Source organism: Toxorhynchites rutilus, chromosome 1 (assembly GCF_029784135.1).
Source record: "Toxorhynchites rutilus septentrionalis strain SRP chromosome 1, ASM2978413v1, whole genome shotgun sequence".
Lineage (NCBI taxonomy): Eukaryota > Metazoa > Arthropoda > Insecta > Diptera > Culicidae > Toxorhynchites > Toxorhynchites rutilus.
Window position 1 is genome coordinate 19520368 of NC_073744.1, and position 13376 is coordinate 19533743.

General features: G+C 35.4%; 1 protein-coding gene across 1 annotated transcript in view; it reads left to right on the forward strand.

Moving 5' to 3' along the window:
- The window catches only part of LOC129768189 (uncharacterized), a 147071-nt gene that overhangs the window by 83884 nt on the left and 49811 nt on the right, over positions 1-13376 (forward strand). The gene's annotated exons all lie outside the window — the stretch shown is intronic.

Consider the following 13376-nt stretch of genomic DNA (forward strand, 5'->3'; position numbering starts at 1 on the left):
ATCTGGATTTTTTTTCTCTTTCGATACATCAAATCAAAGCCCTGAAAAAAATCGTTCCTGTATTAACTTGTATCCTTTACGGTTGATGAGATAACATGGTAGAATCCGAAACCGCATTCTGTTCAAAAATGTACACAAAAATACCATTAAAACCATTACGACCATTTTCTTCTGTTTACTCAATTATGCAGAAGAAGACAAGGAGTCATCATTTATCATTTTTAAACACAAGTCTAAATAGTTAATAGTTAAGACATAAATATAAGCCTAATTCGAATAAATCTATGACTTCAGAAATATATTATAGATGAAAATAGAATATTTTTTTCTTCGTTGCCACGTTGTCCGGAACATTATTTGTAATATATTGTAAAATATATTGCAATTTTAAAAACTTAAGGTTGTAAAAACTTTATAAAGGGTGTTCGGATCAAAAAGTGGTCAAACTAAATTGGGTGTAAATCGATTATTTGTTAATTAAAAAAATCAAAGTATCTTTCTTTTTGAAGTTCAATATGTATAAAAGACGGAAAAAATATTGTAGGTTGTAAAAACTTTATAAAGGGTGTTCGGATCAAAAAGTGGTCAAACTAAATTGGGTGTAAATCGATTATTTGTTAATTAAAAAAATCAAAATATCTTTCTTTTTGAAGTTCAATATGTATAAAAGACGGAAAAAATATTCAGTTAAGATTCCGGTCGACCTAGTCCAAATTGGCGAGCCTTTCGTTTGACGCCTGCCATCAGATTTTGTACAGTCACCTTATCCACTTTCTTCGCCGCAGAACGCCAGATTGCTTTGAACTGCTTCTCGCTGCTAACAGTTTTTTGGGTCTTCTTAAGGTTCTGCTTAACTATCGCCCAATATTTTTCGATTGGGCGAAGTTCTGGTGTGTTGGAAGGGTTCTTATCCTTGGGCACAACCTTCATCTTGTTAGCGGCATACCACTCCATGGCCTTTTTTCCATAATGGCAGGATGCCAAATCCGGCCAAAACAGCACAAACAAGTCATGTTTCTTTAGGAAAGGTAGCAAACGCTTTTGAAGACACTCTTCCACGTAAATTTCCTGGTTGACGATCCCGGTTGCAACGAAAATGTCGCTTTTCAAGCCACAGGTACAGATAGCTTGCCAAACGAGATATTTCTTTGCAAAGTTTGATAGTTTAATTTGCTTGAAAATGTCTGCCACCTTTCTCCTTCCGGTTGCTGTATAATAATCTTGTCCAGGTAGCCGTCTGAAGTCTGCCTTGACGTAGGTTTCGTCGTCTATTACCACGCAATCAAACTTTGTCAACAATGTCGTATACAGCTTCCGAGATCTTGTTTTTGCCGTAAGGTTTTGCTTATCGTTGCGATTTGGAGTCACTACCTTCTTATAAGTCGATAGTCCGGATCGTTTTTAGCTTCATGCACGGTTGTAGACGATATTCCCAACTTATTTGCGGCATCTCGAACGGAGAGGTTGGGGTTGCGCCAGGCTTTCTAGTTGTCGACAAACGTTCCCGAACACTTTTATAACTTTGGTGACGGTTGATTTGGCCACATTCAACGATTTTGCTATTTCTGCGTGCGTGTAGTTTGGATTTTCACGATGCATGTACAAAATTTTGATTCGTCGCTCCTCTTGCTTGGACGCCATTTTGATAACTAAAGATCTAATGTCAAAATCCAAATAGAGGCATCATTCTACACACACACCTACAAAATGAGGGGTGATCAGGTTTTTTATATGAATGATTAGAAAAAATACGGCGCATTTAAGTTGACCACTTTTTGATCCGAACACCCTTTAATCAGGTGATGTATATTGTGTATCCTATAACCATGAGTGCTCTCTTGGGAAGTTCGTGTAGCTTTTGTAGAGGAAAGGGAAAGGATAATGGGCAAGTGCATTCGAGGATGTGAAGCGAACTTCTAAGGTAGACATATATGGGGAACATTATATTAAGATCGCGACTACTCAAGCTATCTTAATCTGATATGCGTGAGTATACCCTTTTGAATTTCTCAATCAGCAGCCATTAATTGCATTTTTTACATAACCAAACGACATGCTCGATAATATGACATCCTGGACCGCAATTACATAAATTGTTAGTAGCAAGATCTTAAGGATAAAGACGTGAATTAAGCCCGAATTGATTTAATTTGGGGATAGTAGAGTAAAACCCTCCTCCAAGACCATCCCTCCATTGATTCTGTCAACTTATAAATGCCTGTGTGTGCGAAAAATTCAGAATAACTTGTGATACGCAGCGATTAACATTGTGAGCTAACGATGAATTTTAGGCAAAAAGATTGCTCGTTGCGTCGAGGAGTAAAGTGGTTAGTGCAATCGAATAAACATTCCCATTTTAATCGTCAAATTGTTTAACTTTTTTACTGTATTTTCTGTTAGTGTTTCATGCAAAAAAATGCTGGATAAATTTCCTGTCTAATGGTATATAACACAACATATGTTGCAATAACGATTTTGAATAATATACGTTTGAAAACTCTTAATGAATCGTTCAAAGACATAGTCCTATGTCAAAAATCCTTCACCGATCGGGAATTCAACCCAATACATATGTCCGTATCAGTCGTGAATTTACAGAAGAATTCCCGCTTTACTAGATTCTCCATAACAGTCTACTAATGCGATCGTTTCCGAGTTCAGGCAGCTGAGTTTCGCAAAACCTAATTCAAGCTAACACTTCAGGCTCTTCATATTCTAGGAATAATACTCCCACTGGGACTCGCAATCAGATCTGCCGCAACTCAGAAAAAATCTTGTTATAACCATTCATTTACCACATGAATTTCCGAGTACTCCGATAGGGTTATCTCCAGCTACATTCCAGTTTTCACATCACACCCCTCGAAATGATGTTGGCTTATGTCAAAACTGCTATGCCCTTCATAACATTGCGGATATACACATGTCCGCTGGAACTCACAATCAGATCTGCCTTAACTCAGAAAAATCTCGTTATAACCATCTATTTAACAAATGTGTTTACGAGTATTCCGGTAGGGCTAACCCCGTCTTCATTCCACTTCAAATTTGTAATCTCTTGTAGAGAAAGACGGGGTAACACCGCCCGGCGGTATAAGACGGGCCACTTCTAGTTTTATAAGAAATCCTCAGTTTTTTGGCTTGGAAATACTTGGCAACATTTGAGCGCACGAAATATCAAAATTGTAAGCAAAACAAAGTTTTCGTCCATTGTGGTTGCAAACGATCTAATTTTCAAGGCAACCAAAATAAATATTTTTCCAGCGAAAACTGTGTATTCAGTTAATTGTCAGTGTCCCAATCGATCAGTAGATTGCTCCGGTTCTTTCTGCGTTAGAAGGTATGTCAAATGTAATATAAAATGCGTGAAAAGTGCAAAATAATGCGAAACGTTCTCTGGGGGGAAGACGGTCCACATTCGACGGGGTAAACGCGCCATACATCGTGATATTGAATGATATTCATATCCAATAAAATACCATCTTTTTGCTCGTCTCTTTACACACAAATGCCCCGAAAGTACATAAGGAAGTCGTCGAATAATCGTCCTTATAAATTCCGATAATTTGGTAATTTTTTCACGAATATTTGCAAAACTCTGCTCATGGAATATGTTTGGCCTTTTCGGAAGTTTTTGTGTAGTTTATGAACAACCCCAAACATTTAGAACCTTAGACAACACTGTTCCTGTTATTTTTACTAGACTAAACTGTTTGAAAATAGCATCGCTCCGTCTTACCCCGTCATGGTCCTTCTTACCCCGCCAGCGAAAGAAAAAGCAATTTTTTATCATTTCAAAAATCAATGAGTTACTCACTTTTTAGTAGTAGATTATTAGACACTCAATGATATGTAGTACAACAAATAGGGGAAATCCTGAAAGACGTTTAAATTAAAATTTGTTTTTTTTAGGGGGACGGTCTTACCACGTCTTTCCCTAATGAAGTTCATCGCGCATTGCTCAAACTATTGTAGACTTCGCCTTTATTTTTTAAAATCTAAAATCTTCAATCTCACTATCTAAAAACTGTAAACAAACTAAATCCTTACACCGTCATTTTCGGCAGCATATACATCAGCAGACCTTCGTTCAAATCGTTTCATCCGTTCTATTTTATCGATCACATTGGATCAATTCCATAGATCGTTAAAACTTTCAAGCACACTTACAATACATTAGTTATTTTTTATTTAACAACCCACATATTCACTAAAAATATTTTATATGGCAGAACAAGTTTGTTCCAAAAATACTCAACCCACTCAATTGTCTTCAGTTCAGGCCAATTGAAAAATACTGGACCATTATGAAGAGAACACTGAAGGTAAAGGGTAAAGTGACCGAAAATCACCGCAATCAAATTAAAATTTGGAAGAAATAAGATGGCAAACAAAAAGACGATAAAATTGTGCGCTGCCTAATGAGTAGAATTCCTTTGACACCATGACGATTTTTGTTGTGCGCTAGTTTCACGACACAACGTTGCTCAGAGAACTGAAAAATAATGTGAGATCGTTCCCCGGCGTGGTATCACGCGGCATATCTCATGACCAAACACGGCATGAAACCTTCACCAACATTGAACACACATAATTTCACACAATCGACAGAAGTATTGATTATTTCCTTCCCTTCTAATGAGCGCAATCAACTTTCCGTTGATGGCGAATAGAGCAACAATTCAAACAAACCAATTAGAGAACAAACAAACATTGGTGGCAAATTATTCCGAGCCGAGACCGAGACCATTCTGAACCCGAAACCCATAAATCTTCTATTGAAATTCCAACCCTCGATTTACTGCTGCTGCTGTTGACACAGTATTGCTCCCCATTCCGCAATGAAATGAGGGCCTCTCTCGGACAGCCGGTTGCACTGGACACCACACCATCATCAATCAATCATTTTACATGTCCTTTGAAGGACCAGGAGAGAATTTAGAAGCTGTTACATGTCACATCTCGGCTTCTGTTGGCGTGTGACGCCAAGAAATTCTTCCTCCTTTTTTTTACGAGAGCGAATGTGATTGAGCTTCCGATTGAACAGTGATATCAATCATCTTTGGAGAGGTTATGACCATTATGCCATTTTCTTGTTCCGTTTCTTTACATACCAAAAGTTTTCAGCTCAGAAGCCTTCCCATTCTCGACCGAGGCTGTATTTGATGAACTGAGTTTACATTTCATCCGGGGAAAAAAGTCTTTGAAACCCGGTAACTCCAAACCACGGCGAAGTCAATTCCCATGTGTATTTACTTGTTCCCACTAGCAAACAAAAGCCTAAGTTTGTCCTTTTGCTGAATGGAAATAAAACATGTTTTCCTGCCAATGCGACACAACCATCACAGCATTGAGCGCTTCCTTTCGTGTTTGCTTACCGGATGTTTGATTAAACGAAGTTGCTTTTCATGTGGTTAGGTTCATTTTTCGATTTTGTTGTTCGGTATTTTTTTTGTTTGCTTCATGTTTTTTCGACTGACTATTGGGTGAACTTCATCGAGGTTCACGAAGACATTATGTATTGGATATTTGTGAGTCCATTCAATCAAGTCCCGCCGGGCGGAAGCATAAAGCTGACTATTGGTTCGTTTCTTGAAATGTCGTTAGTTTGTACGTTGTAAAAACTGAACTGCTTGACATGGTTGGATCCAAAAGGTGCGAGAGTTATGTCTCTTAATATTGACTCTTAGTCAATATTAACCCTTTGCACTCGAGATATGCTCCCGTGGCCAAGTTGTTAGCGTCATACCTTATCATGCCGGGGGTTCTTTTCTATTCCCGTTCTGGCCGGAGGATTTTTCGTCAAAGAAATTGCACTGTGGTCACGCGTATTCCAGAGTTTGCCATTCAAGAATACATTTAAGGCGTTTTATTCGGTATAGAAATCTCAGCTTAGTACTGAACAATTCCAAATGAAGTCGACAAATGACAAAACATTTTTGTTTAAAATCACATCAGGATTCATAATTTGTGGCTAAACATTATTGTCAATACAAAAATTCAAAGTTTTTAAAATTCATAAAAAAATGATGTTCTACAAAGTTCGTCAAAAATAGTTTTACCATCTTGGACTCATTTTTTAAAATTTTTACATGACTTCTTCTATTTTATATGAAAGAATCAAAAAATACATATATAAATTTAAAAACAAATGAAGTTAAAAAAGACAATTAATTAGAAATATTTTTTTCAAATATCTCTAGAATGAATGCATATAGAAGGAGATTGATAATGAGCTTTTTTGTTCTAAATCACATCAGAATTCATAGTATGTGGCTAAAAATGATTGTTAACATACAAAAATTCGATATTTTGAAAAAACATAGAAATTCGATGTTCCACAAAGTGTTCGTCGTCGAACTCCTCCGGAATTGCTCGACAGATTTTAATGAAATTAAAATCAAAAAACTTGGTAGGCATGAGAATAGGTCGTAAACTATATAGGATACCTATTACTGTATATTTAATACCGATTAGGTTGTTTCCCCAAAAAATCAATCTGAATAATTTTGTTTTTGTATTTTTTGCATAAACTTGGCTTGAAAAAGAAACAAATAACCATATATAACCGATTTTTACCCCTATCTCCTATTTTTAATTGCGATATTTGTATTTTTATGTAAAAAATACCAAATAATTGATCCGTTGTTCGTATTTCAAACAGGACTAATTTATTTATGCTGTTTAATGCCAGATCGTCCTCTTCATCGAACCTTCACCTCACACATGCGCATGTAAACTCAACTGGAACCCTTTTTGGATGAGAACAATGAGTAAAAGAGCGAGATGAGTTACTTCAATCATTAAGAACGTCATTCCTCATTTTGAATTAGTATTTTCGAACATGTGGTTGGAGAAGACGAAACAAACAAGAAAGTGTGATCAATTGATTCTTATGTATGTCGTTTGATGAATTGACTCGATCAAGACAATGTCATTCTGAAATGTTTTGATCCGTGTCAGTAATCCATGATCAACATATACGCAAAGGAACGCAAGAGCGAACTACTGCGATTCCTATGACACTGTCAACAGAAGCGGGTTGAGGAAGAATACATTCACTTGCAAGATGCTATCATGAGCAACACCAACACACAGCCTTTATTCATAAGACAGCACGTGTGTTTAAACAAAACAAATAAAATCTTTAATGAGATCGATTACAAAATTACACGTATTCCGTCCAACATGTTGCTGGATGTATTCGGTTGAATGACAAAAGCGAGGATTACATTATATGCACATTTTTAGTTTGGTTAGTCAACAAAATACGCTCTGAGCTAAAAGATAGAGTAATTTCCTCGGAAATTCCAGATTCATCTACTAATGAACTATTCTCCTGTATTCTGAAATTCGATCGAATCAGAACTACCCAAACAGATCGCAACTTAAGTTCAATTTAGTTGTGCAAATGTGGCAGCCTTGCCATGCAATTCGACATTTAACTATTTCTGCGAAACGAAAATGATAGTGCATTTTCGAGTGAAATCAACACGCTTTTAGAACGAAAATTATATATGAAAAAAAGAATCCACGGAAAAAATGAAAATAGTCTCTAATATGTGTTCTGTGTAACAGGATAACACTTTCTCTGCAAGTGGTGAAAAATATTGAACGAAAATTGCCTCGGATAATAATTTTATGTTATGGATAAAGTTTTGGCGTTTTGGCGGACAATGAGATTTATAGAAGAAACGTTAAGTTAAGACTCTCTGCTAAGTATTTAAACAACATCGAGCAATGATTTTCATTCAAATTTCAGCAATTTAAAAAAATGTTTTTTTTTTGTTCAATTTTGCTTCAGTCAAATCTTTACGTATTTGCTCGATATTCACGTGGAATTTATCCTTCATCCATCACAATCGATTAATTTTATAGATCGTTAAACGTTTAAACACACTTACAATACATTAGTAATTTTTTATTGGACAGCCTAAATATCCACTAGAAATAATTTTTATAGCACAACAACGTTTGCCGGGTCAGCTAGTACTCTATAGCTCTTTTAAAGGCACTATTTCGGTACGACTCATAGTTTCTGAGATATATCTATCAAAGATTTCTCTTACTAAAATCGATTGGCCCTTTTCAAAAGTTACACTTGAATCAAGAAATTCCCGATTGCTGTGAAAAACTCATATTTCCTCCAACCCAAACGGAATACAAACTTTCATTCGAATCTAACATACATGTTTTTAAAATCTGCATTTTTAGGACAATTTGGAATTGCTCCATAAGCAATTCAAATTGCTTTGTTTTGTAATGTTTCGAAATCTAATAGAACATTGAACTCATTTTCCATACAGGTCATAGATATATACTTTCTGTTTTTGAAGTAATAAAAACGCAAAATAATGCTAAAACGCTAGAATGAAGAGAGCCCTCACCATAGAGCAATTCCACGGCAAATCAGCCGAAGAACACAAAAAACAGCAAATGTTGACCCGACCTTCTTCGATTTTTTTTTTCAAATTTGGTACTTATGATGGAAACTTCCCAAAAACACAATTTTCATTATCATATTACCAATTTAAATTACGACTGCGCATCATTTTGAAGCTACATCTTTCAGGTATTATAATATTTTACGTACATATTTTTATCTTGGTGTGTGTAGGTTTAGTGGACAACAAAATGAAAAATCGATTATTCTCTGTTTTTTCAAAGATTTTGTAACACATTTTTTTACTAACCATATCAACAGCCAATCCAATTAACCTTATCAACCAGCTTTCATTTGATTCCTAGAACGTTCTTGTAGGACCTTCCCATACAGAGATATTTCGGTTGGAATTAAAAATTACCCCTTAGTTTTTGATAATGAATATGTCAATAAACAACTATCGCACAGCAAATCGAAAGGCAGTTTTAAAAACTCCAATAAATTCTGCACAAGGATCTAGTATTTGTGTGAATTATAATAATGTATGTCGGAAAAAGCTCTAATTATTCCCAATGCGGTCGTGTCTTAGACACTATCCTTCTATTTATTAATTTTTTTGTTTTTGTTACGCGATCTTTGATCTTTTTTAACCGTATTTGCTGTTTAATTTTCACCATAGAACAAAATATAGCTATACCTATTTGACTCATATTCCGAACACTTCATTTTGAAAACTAAATTTATTGAACATCAATGATATTAATAAATGGATAATGAAAACCCCGATATTCTTTAGCATATACCCTTCAGTATAACAATATTTATAGGTATCAAAACAACATTGATGTTTAGTAAATTTAGCTTTTGAAATGAAGTGTTCGGAATTTGAGGAAAAATTAAGTGTTCGAAATTTTAGTCAAAATGGTACTTTTTCACATCGGAATTGGAGTATTTTGAAGCATTTCTGACACATGCAATTGGAACTGCATATTCACTATGTAAAATAAAACCATTTTAACTGAGACGAGAACCTTACTTGCTTGAACAATTTGAAAACGCCTCTTCCTCAGCTTACAATGTCGATTCCATCACACTCCACAACGCTATCCTTGTTATCACTATTATGAATTTTCTGTAGGGTAACACGGGGTGAGTTGGACATATGGGGTGATTTGGACCACCCTTTTTATCTCAAAAAGTACGGCTCAACTTGGATTCTATATAATGTCATCTCCATCTATTGTTGAACCGTATGTACCTAACGTTAAAAAACTCTAGTAAAATTCGATAGGTGGAAGCAAACGGTAGCATGAACACAACAAGCACTTTGATTGTCAAAAAATGTGAGAGTTCCGATCGTGTCATCAAATGTTAACGTCCAAAAATTATCTCTTTTATTTTATGATATATTCGGTAGTTTGAAGCTTGATATAATGATTAAACATTATTGATTGAGAGAAAACAAGTGTAGCTCAGTGTAGGCCTTTTCCCCTACTTCCTTATCTTCCTCGGCGAATTTTACCGTTTCGTCAGTTTCGGAGAACGATGTTGATATTGAATGAACCGGTATATTAACCCATTAACGACCAAGCTGTAAAAATTATTTTTTTGACGAAAGCCATTGTTGTATTTTCGATTATTAACGCTAAAGGAACTCCAATGTTCAAGAATTATTTTTTCCCATCTTTCATTTTCCGGGAAATGACTGTTCGAAAAATCGAACATTGGCCGAAACCCGCAATTTTTTTTGCAAGTACACACATACTGCGAACTAAAAGTCATTTCAATTAGCAAATATACGGTATTCATGAATGCATCAATTTTGGATTCCCGGAAGAACAAGAACAGGAGAATGGAGGTCTCTAAGTATAAATCCAAATTAATCTACCTAAGGTGAGATGTGGCATTTCTTATTTCATGTAATTTTAACTTACTACTGGCATGCTTTTTCTTTCAAACGAAACCATATGCTGTTATTTTTATTGTTGACTGTGGAGAAATGTCAATGGTTAAAAATTAGTCTCCCCAATTATCCATTTCCCGAAAAAATCGAACATTTTCCAAAACCTGCGAAGTACCAGAGTACTGCGAAAAAACAATGGCATATAGGGTTATGAGGTTATTATTCGGTCCGGCGGAAGAATATTCACACAAAACAATCTCATTAGAATCCTCGTTAAACGTACAGATTTTTTTTTTTTTTTTCTGTATTATAGTGACTTTCAACGCTTCTGGCTGGTTCGTCACTTTTACCTTCCATTTTGGAAGAATGTCGGGAGTGAGAATTGAACTCGTGATCTTGAGCGTGAGAAGTATGGATGTTACCTCCACGCCAGATCGGCTCCGTACAGATCATTTCCTCCAGCTTCTCCACAACAGAAATTCTACGGGCCGCCTTCACCGGACAAAAAATCACACAGATTTTCAATAATATTTGCTAAATTAATGCAAGAATAAATGGAAAACTTCCGTCTTCTAAAGTAAACAAATCAAAATTCGCAGCGGAGGTTAGATGTGTTGGTGTTGATTCAGCAGAAAAAAAATGCTCGTTATGGCCAACGTTCGATTTTTCGAACACTCAATTTCCCCGGCTGTTATTTTTCTGTAGGTGGCTCAATCATTTGATGATTTTCGCTCTATATCACAATGTATGTCCTTTTATCAAAGCAATACTGTATAAAAGTTCACATATTTTTGTATTTTATTGGGTTTTTTATTTGAAATTGAAAACATCTTTCAAATATACTCGCTTTAAATCATAACCCTATATGCCAAGTTACTCAAAATTGAATGAAATCGATATAAGTGGTAGCTAATAAATTAAGCTATCTTTGGTGCCAAAACATTACCATATGGTTCCTTTCCAAAGACATGAAAAATTATCAAAGTTGCCGTTCGATTTTTCGAACGCTTGGCCTAAAATGGGTTAATATCAATGAATGACAAAACTAGGGATACTTCCTCTTGCTCGCATTCCGTGAACGCAGAGCAGAACGAAAAAGTGAATGAATCAACTATGAGTGGCCTGCTGTGATTGTGAGGCTTGGCGTTGGTTCATTTTCGGTATCCCAAATGCAATGGTGTAATGATCGAATATGGTCTGATATTCAGCTGGAAAGATTGATGCGGAAGAGATATTTCCATGCACTGGTGTCAACTGATAGATGTAAAATTGAATTTTGCTCATGTTTTGTGAAGAAAATTGATGAATTGATACATCACGACTTCATTAAAAATGAATAAGCAAGATTTTCAAAAACAAGAAAACAATGTTTGGCAGAAAATTATACTTTCGTTTTACAAGATGAGGTTCAGAGCTATCATTGCTGCAATGATAATGGTACACTACCGAACTTGAGCTTTAATGTCATTTCGGAGGTTTTAAAACATGATGCCATTGCAGTACAGCTGTTCATATCGAAATTATTGGGGCATCTATAAAAAAGTGTATCTTTATGTCAGATGGTGCTGCTTCTCAGTACAAGAATAGAAAAAACTTTGCTAGTCTATGTGAATTTACGAGAAGCTATGGTTCAGATGTTGAATGGCAACTTCACATGGCAAAGGTCTATGTGATGCAATAGGAGGAACTGTTAAACGAATGGCAAGAAGAGCTAGTTTCGTAAGGCAGCATGAGCATCCGGTGGAAAATTCAAGAGACCTTTATGATTTGGCCAATGATTGTAAGCAGAATTTTAAAAATAAAAAATCCTTCTGTTATGTTTCTAAAGATCATTATAGATTAGCTGAATAGAAGTTTAAACAAAATTTCCAAGAAAACGATCAATTCCTGGTACACATAAACATCATTCATTTATACCTATTTCTGGCAGCTAAGATATATTATAATTACAAAGAAGATTTTGAAATATTTCCTGTATATAAATAATCATATTTGAAATAAACAAAAGTCGAAAAATGTTATTATTTTGTATTTATCGCTTTTTTCTTCACAAATATAAATGGTGGGTGGAAGAACTATCGATGGAAATAACAATACATAAAATAACAACAAATAAATGTTCCGACATCGTATAGAAATTTTAATGACATTACAAAAAAAAAGGTTATATCTCGAGAACGGTTGATCCCAAAACAAAACGTTATATGTAGGTTTTTATGTTGAATCGTATGTAAATTTCATTTTTTATATTACTTTTCTTAAATTGTTACGATTTTACAAAGTATTGAAATTTCATATATTTTCAAACATTCATATCTCCATTTTGGTGAATTTACCACAGCACCACTGTACATCAAACTTTGTTAAATTGAAAGGGGTTTCCACTAAAAATATACAAAAAAATATCGTGTTTTGAGATATAAAAGTTTTTAATATTAAATTCAATTTTTGAGCAAGATTTTTTAACAGTGCATTTGAAATGTTCTTCTTCTTGGATGGCACTAACGTTCCCAGTGGAACTTTTCCGTCTCAATGTAGCATGATTTGCGTCATTTTTGTTAGTAGTACCTGGTTGTAATTTCTATGCCGAATAACACGCCTTGAATTTACTCTGGAGTGGCAAGCTCTGGAATACGCGTGACCACAGTGCAAGCCGGAAGAATTTTCTTTGACGAAAAATCCCCCGGCCAGAACGGGAATCGAACCCGAACCCACGGCATGATAGTGTGAGACGCTAACCACTCGGCCACGGGAGCAATGTTATTTTTCCTAAATAGTTCATTGATTTTCCAACAACTTTGTCGAACATCATATTTTGATCAGACATCTGGATTTTGAGTTACGATTTTTTGAAAAAAAAATAATGATTTCGATTACGCCCTTTCCAAAAATCAGTCGTAATTTCAATTGGTCATATGTTAATGAAAATTGTGTTTTTGAGAAGCTTCCATCATAAGAACGAAGTTAAAAAAAATCGGAGAAGGTCTGGTCAGCGGCAGGCTGATTTGACGTGGAACTACTCCATATTATCAATTTGTCAGCGTTGTGTCACCTTTCTCCTGGCACTCTTGAAAATTCGGTAGGAAGCAC